The following is an 11,973-nucleotide window of genomic DNA, read 5'->3' as shown; positions in this document are numbered from 1 at the left end:
GGCTCCCAGCGTTAGGACTACAATTCCCAGAACACACGGCGCGACAACTCTTCGCGCGCGCCTCAGAGGCGGGACCTCACCGAGGGAGTGGAGCAGCAAGCTGAGGGAGGAGAAGAGCGGTGGTGGGCGGAGTCCTGCCACCTGCTCTCGCCACCCTTAAATTCTCCGGGTCTCGAGCTGCGCTGAAAACAGGAAAACGTGACGGCGTGTTTTGCTCGGGAAAGTTCTGAGCCTTCGGTTTTACGTCCCGCCTCCGGCCCAGGGCTAACTTTCCCCACCTGTCCGGGAGGTCAAGGTGACTACCAGTCTTACAAGTGGAGACTCACAAACTTCCAGGGCTGGCGGGTTGCTGAGGTGCCGCACTTGCCTCACGAGCGCAGGACCCTCTCTGTGTCAAGTCCCTAGCTGATCAGTTGCTGGAGTCGCCCTCCTGCAGCTCCAATAATGAATTGAGGCTCTTCTGTTTAATGTGAGGCGGAATACGCTTCCTCTCGCGGGGACTGAACTCGAGCAGCAGAATCAACCCAAAAGACAAGTTGAACTATCGTATGTGAGTGTTGCGCTCTTTTCTTGTGTGAGGAATGCCGTGTTGCCACTAGTGCTTTAATTGAAGTAAACTCCTGACACTGCAACACTAGCCAGACGCTGGGCAAGCCTCGAAAAGGCACTGTTTGTAGAAACACTTTCTAGAGTCAATCCAATTGTCCTTTAGTGTCCGGCAAGCCAAGGATTGGGTGTCAGTAAAAAGTGCTCAAGAAATAACATTTTAGAGCATCTGAATGTGTGGTGTGCCGAGAGGTGCAGTGAGGGGAGGAAAATAATATCAGCAAATTAACTGTCATTACTAAAAGCATTGATATTAGTTGAGAATATTAAAGTCCATTAATAGAGTGTCAATGCGTATTCAGGCATATTTGGTAACGCTGTAAGTGTAAATGTGTTATCATAATTTTAAAACCTTTTTCCATTAACACAAGCTATAGAAAAAAAATGCATCTCTATGTTCCAGGTGCTATGAATAACCTTAATGTCGACAACAACTTGTTAGGTAAGTGGTTGTCCCATTTCACAGATGAAACCATTTCAGAGGTGAAATGACTTACCACATTCACATCTTTGTAAGTGCTAGTGCCAGGAGTTAACCCAGTCTTCTGACTCCACTCTGAGACTCTTGACATCAACTCTTTAATCCAGACTCTGACTTCTGATAGAAGTCAGTCAATATAAGTTAATTTACAGTATTTAATGAGATTTAAATATTGTTGCATGTCAGGCAGGGTATGTCACATGGCCAAATGTAATCTTATCGATGTCTGAGCAGAATTTAAATCAATTCCTTAACAGGGAAAATCAAAGAGTCGTGTTACAGGCATGTGGCAGCAAGCCTAGTGGTTTTCTTATTTCTAAGTCCAGCCCCCATTTCTCAAAGTCACCTATTTCTCTGTCGCCTCAGTCCCTGCCACACACACACACTCCCATCTCACACAGGGACCCCACCTCCTTCCACGAGCTCTGGCTCCTACCAAGACAAAGGACAAGGAGTGTTTGACTGTACTCTTCATGCCCCTTTGAAAATAGCTCAAGTGCCATTTGGAAGATCTCCCTGCTTTAACAAACTCTTTCTCTTTACCAAGGGCTGTTAATATCTGCATCTTTGAGACATCTGCTACACCTCCTCCTCTTACCCCTTTCTGACCACTGCCACAGCAATGTCAGGAGCTCAAACCTGATATTTTATTAGGTACTTGGTGTACTTTACATGTGTGATCTCATTTAAGCCTCAAGCCAACTCTATGAGAAGGGTATTATTATTGCCTTTTCAAAGGGAGGAAAATGAAGCACAAAGGGACTAAGTAACTTACCCACTCCTACCACAGTCCGGGGGGTGGGGCAGGACTGTCCTTAGTTGTTTTTCATCCTATGTACAGGTTTCTGATTTCCTCAGACAGATCTTTATGACCACCAAGCATTCTTACAACAAGAATACTTAAAGATATGCTACACGTAGGGAAATTGTATGGCTATGAATTTTTGAGTTTCAGTCATGCTCCTCAGGGGCTTTATCTATTAATAGAACATAAAAATATGAATAAACGTTTGGGGAAAATGGGAAAAATTTGTAAGCACTTTCAACTTCCTTCTCTCCCTTTTGTCTCTTCTGGAATTTTGGTTAATCCAGGAACGTTTTAAAGCCCATTTTTAAAGTATACAAATAAAGCTCCAAATGCTAATTCTTTTACATCTCACAATCAATTTTATTTTATATGTAATTATTTTTGCAAATGTTTCCTTTCTTCTGAGAAGTTAAAATAGTCTTTAAAAATATTTAAAAGTTCCTGCTACTCTCAATAGAAAAAATATTGGCCAAATAAACCTCTAGAGAGAAGGAAAAGGAGACTTCTTGCATACTGTTATTCAAATGAATGGCAGGAGTTGTAAGGTGACAAAGTATAAGATATCACTGATTAGAAATGTAGCCTAAAATATCAGCTCTCTGTAGCGATGCTTGAATCACATATTGTTCTCTGAAAAATACTTGTGCAACTTCACAGCCTTATCTATAGCAAGCTCTCTAGAGTTTTCTAGCAGTAAATGCTGAAAACTATCCAAATACCTTGATTAAATATCCAATATAGTTGCCTAATGTTAATGCAACTGAGAAATGGAATATTATACCTCCTTCCGGCCCTCACTTGTTTTTAGGATGCTAATAGTTATCAACCACATTACAACTTGTTTTTTACCCATTTCTAAATAATCTCAAGCCTCTGTTACTAACTGTTGCTATATTATAATAATAATTACTAACAAGGACTACAGTTTGAGCATTTGCTATGCACTTGACACTGTGCTGAATACCTTGCATGAGTCATTTCCTTTAATTCTCAGAACAGCATTATGGAGTAAATAATATTACTCTACTCCCCTTTTACACATGGGGAAACTGTGGTTAAGTGCCTCTCCCAAATTCACATTGCCTAGAAGAGTCCAGACAGTCTGATCTCACAGCCTGTTATACCTGTGAGTGGCATGATAGAGAGAACAAAGTCTTGCATGGCTACCACCTGTAGCAAAAGAAAACTATTATTCTATTATAACACTTTGGGGACACTGGATACAGGTATCATATAAATGTAAATAAGAGAATCTGATTTTCAGTGTACTCTATATAATACATTTTTAAAACAAAAGCAATAAAGGTGGCTCTTATGAAGAAAAGGGCAAATCCACCATGTCTGAGTATGGAATGCTAAATATAATATTGCAAGTCTGGGCTCTTGCTAAAGTTAGGATATCAAAGCTAAAAATAGAAATATTACACTCTCTATTTTGTCACCTCAAACTTTCTTTGAAGGTTGATACTCTTGATTTTAAGCTTCCCTTCCTTTTTTCCCCTACATTGTACTCTTAAAAAAAAAAAAAACAGCACAGCTTTATTGAAACATAATTCACGCACCATAGAATTCACCCATCTAAAGAGTACTATTCAAAAGTTTTTAGGATATTCACAGAGTTGTGCAGCTATTACCATTATCTAATTTTAGAACATTTTTATCACCCCCAAAAGAAACCCATACTCATTAACTGTCACTCCCCCATCCCCTCCACCCCCAGCCCTGGGCAACCACTAATCTACTTTCTGTCTCATAGATTTGCTTATTCTGGACATTTCATAGAAATGGATTCATGTGGTCTTTTGTGACTGGCTTCTTTTCACTGAGCATAATATTTTCTAACTTCATCCACGTTGTTGCATGTATCAGTACTTCATTCCTTTTTGTGAATAAATAATATTCCATTGTATAGATGGACTGCATTTTATTTATACATTCACCGGTTGATAGACATCTGGGTTACTTCTGCTTTTTGGCTATTATGAATAATGCTGTTATGAATATTTGTTTGCAGAACTTGTGTGGACATATGCTTTCATTTCTTTTGGATATATATCTAGGAATGGAATTGCTAGGTCATATGGTAACTCTGTTTAACATTTTTAGGAGCCAGACTGTTTTCCAAAGAGTGTACACCATTTTACAATCCCACTAACAATTATGAGGGTTCCAAATTCTCCATATCCTGTGTGTTTGTCTTTTGATTATAGCCATCCTAGTGGGTGTGAAGTGGTATTTCATTGTAGTTTTGATTTGTATTTCCCTAATGGCTAATGATGTTGAGCATCTTTAACATGCTTATTGGCCACTTGTATATCTTCTCTGGAGAATGTCTATTTAGATCTTTGCTATTTTCTAACTAGTATATTTATTTTTTAATTATTGAGTTATAAGAATTCTTCATATATTCTAGATCAAGGGCCTTATCAGTTATATGACTTACATATTTTGTCCCAATTCTGTGGGCTGACTTTTCACTTTCTTGGTGGTATCCTTTGCAGCATAAAACCTTTTTAATTTGATGTGGTCTTTTGTGATGAAGTCCAATTTATCTGTTTTTCTTTGGTCACTTGTGCTTTTGTTGTCATATCTAACAAGCCTTTGCCTAACCCAAAATCACAAAGATTTACTCCTGTGTTTTCTTCTAAAAGTTTTATAGATTTTTAAAATAGTATTGGCTCTTACATTTAGGCCTATAATCCATTTAAAACTAATTTTTTTGTTCGATGTATTCCCCTTCCTTTTAATTTAAATTAATTTTGAATATGTCAAACCCAAAGAAAAATTTTAGAAGGGAAAAAAAGGTCGTTATTTTTCATCTTACTATTTTAAAAACATTTTATTTTGAACATTACAATAAATAACAAGTTTTTAGGTTTAAATACATCCAGTGAAGTTCCAAATGCATCTGTATAAACCCCTTTGAAAACAGAAAATATATTTCACACTTAATACTATTTATTCATTTTGATAATAAACATTTAATTCAACAACTATTTATTGAACATCCACCGGTGTGTCAAGCACTGCTCTGAGTCCTAAGGATTCTGTGGTGAACAAAACAGGCAAGGCCCTGGTCTTCGTGGAGTTTACATGCCGGTGGAAAGAAGCAAAGAATAAACAAGTAAATAAATATGTCACTGACATCATTTTCAGAGAGTGGTACATACTATGAGAGCATAATGTGAGGAAGGGACAACTGTTTTGGATTGTATGGTCAGAAAGCCCTCTGAGCTAAGGCCTGAACAATGAGAAGAAACCAGCCTTGCAAAGACTTTAAGAAAAAGCTGAGGAAACAGCAAGCAAGAGAACGTGAAGTAGGAAGGAGCTTGTGGATTCCAAGACAAAAAATAAAAGCAAAACCAACAATCTCTGAGTGTGTAGCCAGATGAGCATGAGGTTGGAGTGGTGAATTGGAAGACAGATCTTACAGTGAATACAAAGGTAATTTAGTCTGTATGTGCTTTCAAATTGCTTCTAATTTTCTCTGCCAAGAAGAATCCCTTGGGCTTCGCTGGTGGCGCAGTGGTTAAGAATCCGCCTGCCAATGCAGGGGACACGGGTTTGAGCCCTGGTCCGGGAAGATCCCACGTGCCGCGGAGCAACGAAGCCCATGCGCCACAACTACTGAGCCTGAGCTCTAGAGCCCGCGAGCCACAACTACTGAGCCCGCACGCCTAGAGCCCGTTCTCTGCAACAAGAGAAGCAGCCACAATGAGAAGCCTGCACACCGCAACGAAGAGTAGCCCCTGCTTGCCGCAACTAGAGAAAACATGCATGCAGCAACAAAGACCCAACGCAGCCAAAAATAAAAATAAATAAAATAAATAAATTTTAAAAAAGAAGAAGAAACTAACATGGTAATAAAGCTTACAATATAAAATATTCTGGGGACTTCCCTGGTGGTCCAGTGGTAAAGAATCCACCTTACATTTCAGGGGACGTGGGTTCCATCCCTGGTCAGGGAACTAAGATCCCACATGCCATGGGGCAACTAAGCCCACGTGCCATAACTACTGAGCTCACGCGCCTCAACTAGAGAGGCTGCATGCCGCAAACTACAGAGCCCACGTGCCACAACTACAGAGCCCACCTGCCCTGGAGCCAGGGTGCTACAACTAGAGAAGAGAAAACCCACATGCCACAACTAGAGAGAAGCCCGTGCCACAACGAAAGATCTTGCATGCCTCAGCGAAGATCCCGCGTGCCGCAACTAAGACCTGATGCAGCCAAAAATAAATAAATAAATAATAAATCTTTAAAAAATATTCTGTAATCAAAATTCTCATTTGTTATTCTGAAAGAAGCCAGGTCAACACATTCTTGAAGTTTTAACCTGATACTTTAGGCATTGAGAGCACAAAGGCATTCTTACTGATCCAGTAGGAGCTCAAACATTGCTTTTTTTCACTAAAAGTTCCCTCTCCATACTCTGACTGTTCTTGGCTTCTGTGAAGAAGGTTAGAGGTAACAGTACCAAACAAAGATTGTTGGCAGAAGGTTTCTTCATGGTGATATCATATTATTTACCAGGAGCTACCAAAAAACCGAAATAGTACATGTGCAGGTGGTATCCGTAAAATTGAAAAATCAGAAGAGTTAATTATAAGTGCAATGCTCAGACATAATAAGGACTGAATGAATAGGAGCCATTATCACAATAGCATAAACCAGTCTTCAGAGACACTATTCTTGATTGCTGGCTGGAATCTCTTAGGTTTCTGCTGCTCCCAGAATAAACAAATGGTGAGGATAAAGGAGATGGATCCTTGTGGCTGACATTCACATGTGGAGATTATGTGTAGAAATTTTGGAGTAAATTGTGTGTGTGCAGAGATCTCAGGTTAGGCAGAGACACAGGAGTGAGGGCTACAAGGCCTTGCTGCCCACTATCACCACAGGGAGTTTCTTCCTCTAGTGCCAACTTTGTAGAGATTGGGTTTGAGTTTGTTAAGGGTATTCCTTTTAAATTTAAGCTGGGGCCTCTGCCTTCCTAGAAATTGCATACAAAATTTTGCATATTCCCAGAATAGACCTTGCTTTCATCAGATCTTTTGAAGAATTTAAGAGCAAATCTGTAGAAACAGAAAGCAGATTCGTAGTGGCAGCCTACCCCCGTGGAGGGGCTTGGGGATGAATGGGCAGTGACTGCTAATGGGTGTGGAGTTTCTCTTAGGGGTGATTGAAATGTTCAAAAATTTGGGAGTTCCCTGGTGGTCTAGTGGTTAGGATTCAGCTCTTTCACTGCCATGGCCCAAGTTCAATCCCTGGTCATACAGCTGAGATCCCACAGGATACTCGGTGTGGCCAAAAAAAAAAAAAAGTTCTAAAATTAGCTTGTGGTGATGGTTGTACCACTCTGAATATACTAGAAAACATTAAATTGTAAACTTTAAATGGATGAATTGATGGTATGTGATGGTATCTCAGTAAAGTTTTTTGTTTTTTAATGAATAGCTAAGACATTCAAAAGACTAAGGACCACTGCTGTCTGGCATGAACCTCTGATTGTGTCTTATTTTATAATCCCAGAATACGATGATCATGCGTACTATGTGCCCGGCACTGTACTAGGTGTTTTACATGCTTATGTTATTATATAACAAACTTTGAGGTAGGATTGTTATCTACACTAAACATGAAACCAACAAATGGTAGAGACTAGATTTGAATTCAGTTGCATCCAGCTCCAAAAATTCATGTTCTTTCCATTATGCCACCTGTACTCCTCAAACTTTTCCAACTAAGTACGCATCATAGCTAGAAGGATATTACTTTTGAGGGCAATGTAGGATATTCTGCCCTTCCATTCTGTTCTAATCAGTCATCACACGCTAACAATTCTTCATATTATCTCCCAAATATCTCTTCTTCTCCATCCCCATGGCCAGCACTGCAATGCAGGCCTTCCTATCTCTCTAGGAATATCACTGTGGCCCTGACTTCAAATCTCATCAGGTCTGGATTATCTGATCATATTACTCCAAGACTTGACAGCTTTTCATGGCTCCCGGTTACTTACAGGATAAAGTCCAAAGTCCTCAGCAAAGCCCTGAAGGCCTTTAATAATCTGGTGGTATCTTCTTTCCAGCCTCCTCACCTTCTTCTTGCCTCCCGCCCCATGCACCCTATTCCTTAAGCCAGGTAAAACTACTCACTCTATCCCATGCATGTGCTCCATGCTCTTTATACGCCTTACAATTCACATCCTGTTCTAGTAATATGTGGCAAATTCCTTCTCATCCATCAGGTCTTACCTTCAGTTCACTTCCTGTAAGAAGCCTCCTCCGACCTTCAAATGTCATGCACCCCTATCCCCTCTTATGCTCTAATATAACTCATTTCTACTCTATTTGCAGTACTTATTACATTGCACTGTCATTATTTGTCTATTTACCTCTTATAGTAGTTTGTAAATATTTGCGGTGGGGGTGTTTTGTTTAGCTGTTATGCCCCCAATGCCTGGTGCTTAGCACATGAGTGGATCTATTGACAGAATGTGCCCTATATTTCTCACTAGATTTCAAGTGCTTTTATTTGCAGTGCCTGGCATACTTCTATTTCCTAAGTAGCTGTTCGATGATACTTTGTGCTTATTGAGCATTTACTTGTGCCATGCACAGTACTTAGTATTTAATATAGATTAACTCATTTTAAATTCATAATAATTGTGTGAGGTCAGTGTAATCATTAACCCATTTTACGTAAGAGATCTGAGGCACAGAAAGATTCACTAACAAGCTGTGTGACCTTGAGCAAGTAAATGGCAAAGCCACAATTCAGACAAAGTAGTCTGGTTCCAATGTCCGCACTCTGACGCTGTGCCATACTGCCTGTGTGTGAATGTCTGTCAAGTGAAGGAATGAATAAATAGAATCCTTTCCAACCTCTACAGGAGCAAAAGGAGTTGTTAGCCAATTTAAGGAGGGAAGATAGAAAGTCCATTAGGAACTGGAATGCACTTAATTTCTCATGGGAATAATGTCAGATTTCACTGGGATTGGTTGAAATACTGTGAGAGCTTCAAGCATATTACAGGCAGTATAAGCAATTGTGAGTTGGCCAGTCATGCTGGGAGGTGGCAGAGGCTGGTCTTGATCCTGGGACTGTGTGAAAAAAGGCCCTCCCATCAAACCATCACCCCACTGACCTGGGGCCTGGTTCTTAACCTCTCTAAGCCTCAGGTTTCTTATCTGTTAAATAGGGATGTAATTGTTAGAGATCTCTTAGGATTGTGAGGATTCAATGAGTTAATACTTGTAAAACACTTAAAACAAAGCAAGGCATGTAGTTAAGCGCTAAAAAAATTAAAAAAGGAGGAAAAAGTTTTTTCTTGGGGAGGTTCACTAAAGCCAAATAATCATTTCAGTGGTTTATGAATAGCTGCTAACACCTTTCTAAATGAGTAGAAGAGGGAAGAGAAAGCATCCAAACTTAAGCCAATTCTACTTTTTATCAAGTTTGGGAATTAAATGTTAGGAAAGAGAAGGTCATTGTAAACATTTGCTAAAGGGAAATGTTGGGGACACAGCACAAATAAATAATCACCTTAGAGATTCTCCATAGCTCATTAAGAAGTGCCTGACCATATATTTATACTTACAGAATACCTCTCTTTTGAGGAATTTAAACAACTTTTAAAATTAGATGGAACCTTTCTAGCTCAAGGGAATTCTGAATTCTGTTAATTTTAAGGGCTCTGTTTCCTCCATTCCCTCAATCTCCTTTTCCCCCTTTCCCCTCTAGCTACAAAATTTCCCTCACAAACAGCTTTTTAAGATGCATTTCCACTAGTAAAATCCCCAAGTTCTTTGTTGTTTATTTTGAGAGGAAATGGTTAAGAATGAAAGTAAAAGAAAACAGAGAAATACTCAGTCCCCTTGGCTGCCTGCCAGGAAAAATGCCAAATGTCAGATGAGAGGCCTTGCTGAAAGCTACCCAGCCACAAGCACGAGGGATTTGCCTACCACAAGATAATCCTCGAGGGAAATTTATACCAACAGCCTAAAAATTGGATGGTTTTAGGAACTCCAACAAGGTCTCACAACCAGACTTGACAGTAAAATATTAGGGTCTTAAGCTCCCAAATCAGTTGCTAAAAAGAGCCTGAGATCTCAGGTCACACGCAAAGGATTCAAATATGTGAATGCTTTAATCTGTCTGGGAGGCCATATAACACAATGGTGAAACACAGGCCCTGGGGCTAGAGAGATCTCTGTTTGGATCCTGGGCCACTGTTTATCTCACGGATGATTTTGCACAAATTGCTTATTCTCACCAACCTACTACTTCTTCATCTATAATATCAGAAATAAAACAGTACTCATCTCAGAGGATTGAGTGAGAATTAAATCAAAAGCCCCTAACACATTTAAGTACCCTGCTCAGTAAATGTTAATTACCCACTACTACAAGTAGTAGTTGACAAAACGTCAGCCCTCAACATTGAAAGGTAGAAACCAGCAACTTCTTTTTTTTAATTAATTAATTAATTAATTGTATTTATTTATTTTTGGCTGTGTTGGGTCTTCATTGCTGTGCGCGGGCTTTCTCTAGTTGCGGTGAGCGGGGGCTACTCTTCGTTGCAATGTGCGGGCTTCTCATTGTCGTGGCTTCTCTTGTTGCAGAGCACGGGCTCTAGGCACGCAGGCTTCAGTAGTTGTGGCACGTGGGCTCAGTAGTTGTGGCTCACGGGCTCTAGAGCTCAGGCTCAGTAGTTGTGACCCATGGGCTTAGTTGCTCCGCGGCACGTAGGATCTTCCCGGGCCAGGGCTCGAACCTGTGTCCCTTGCATTGGCAGGCAGATTCTTAACCACTGCGCCACCAGGGAAGCCCGAAACCAGCAACTTCTAATACAGAGGCTGCAGGACGATGCTACTCTTAGGGTGTTTTCATTATTTCTACACCAGTAAGTCACCCCAGAGGATCTAGGTAGGTCTAATAACTCAACCATGAGTTTGGCAAAGGGAACCTAAAAGGTAATAACCTAAACCAAAGACAAGTGATATACTTATTAATAACAGTAACTATTTGTGCAGCTAATACATTATCCTACTTCATCATCACAATAGCCCCTAAGGGAATATCATTAGTCCTACTTTATAAATAAAGAAACTGAAGCTCTCAGTTTTCCCTACCTAATAGGTGGTGGAATTGGGATTTGTCCAAGGATTATCAAACACTACACCTTCTTTTCTTTCATCTCTACTATAAGACCTTTTAGTTGAAAGCTGCAAGATTTAGCAATGTAATCTAGAAAAGCTCGTTATTTTTACTCAACATGAACTGTGGCAAAACCTCAAAAAGTAGTTCCTCCTAACAGCCCCTACCCCACCTCAAGATCAGAACCCCTCTTAGGCACACCTCTCATCCCCCAAGCACGTACTTGGTTTGAAGAGATTTTGAGCAAGTCCCATTTTAATCATATTTAGACAGATACCAAAAACCAGGGCGGATACCCCAAAGCTGTCTTGTCTAGCCACACTTGGTCATGAATGCCTGCCAACAAGGCAGAACGCATTCAGGGAAGCCTGAAAGAGGCAGAGCACTCAAGGCAAAGCAGTGGGGTGCCCCAAATAGCCCTGTGGCAGAGTGTATTTTCCAAAGATGAACAAAACAATGTTTCATGCCACGTGCTCTCCTGCCATGTGCTCTTCCAACTCCCCATCAAGAGGTAGAGTCCAATGCACTTGCCCTTGAGTCTGGGCTGGTCTTCATGACTTGCTTGACCAACAGAGTGTGTTGCAAGTGATGTTCTGGTTTTTCCAAGGCTGAGTCACAAGAAGTATTTCAGCTTCTGCCTGGATCTATTGGACCCCTCACTCTTGAGATACTGTCTCTGAGAAATTCAGGCCATGCAGAGAAGTCATGTGTGGGGATTTCAGGTGACAGCTTCAGCGGAGCTCCCAGCCAACAGCCAGCATCAGCTAGCAGCCTTGTGAGTGAGGCATCTGGGATATCCAGTCTAGTCAAGTCTTCAGATGACTGCAGCCTCAGCCAGGACCAGCTACATAATTTGTAAGGCCCAGTGCAAAATTAAAATTCTGGGCTCCCTGTTCAAAATGTACTTAGAGAATCA

The 11,973-nt window shown here is 40.6% G+C and overlaps 1 long non-coding RNA gene across 4 annotated transcripts in view; it reads left to right on the top strand.

Annotated features, from left to right (window-relative positions):
• The first annotated feature begins 31 nt into the window (after nucleotides 1-31).
• Nucleotides 32-11,973, top strand: part of LOC309641426 — a 181,599-nt gene continuing 169,657 nt past the window's right edge. For all 4 annotated transcript variants that reach the window (XR_014252600.1, XR_014252601.1, XR_014252602.1 and 1 more), the window contains exon 1: nucleotides 32-550. This is a non-coding gene — a long non-coding RNA (uncharacterized lncRNA). The remainder of the gene's footprint in view (nucleotides 551-11,973) is intronic.

The sequence above is a fragment of the Balaenoptera physalus genome (assembly GCF_965194825.1).
Source record: "Balaenoptera physalus genome assembly, chromosome: 1".
Taxonomy (NCBI): Eukaryota; Metazoa; Chordata; class Mammalia; order Artiodactyla; family Balaenopteridae; genus Balaenoptera; species Balaenoptera physalus.
This window is presented reverse-complemented; position numbering and strand designations above follow the sequence as displayed.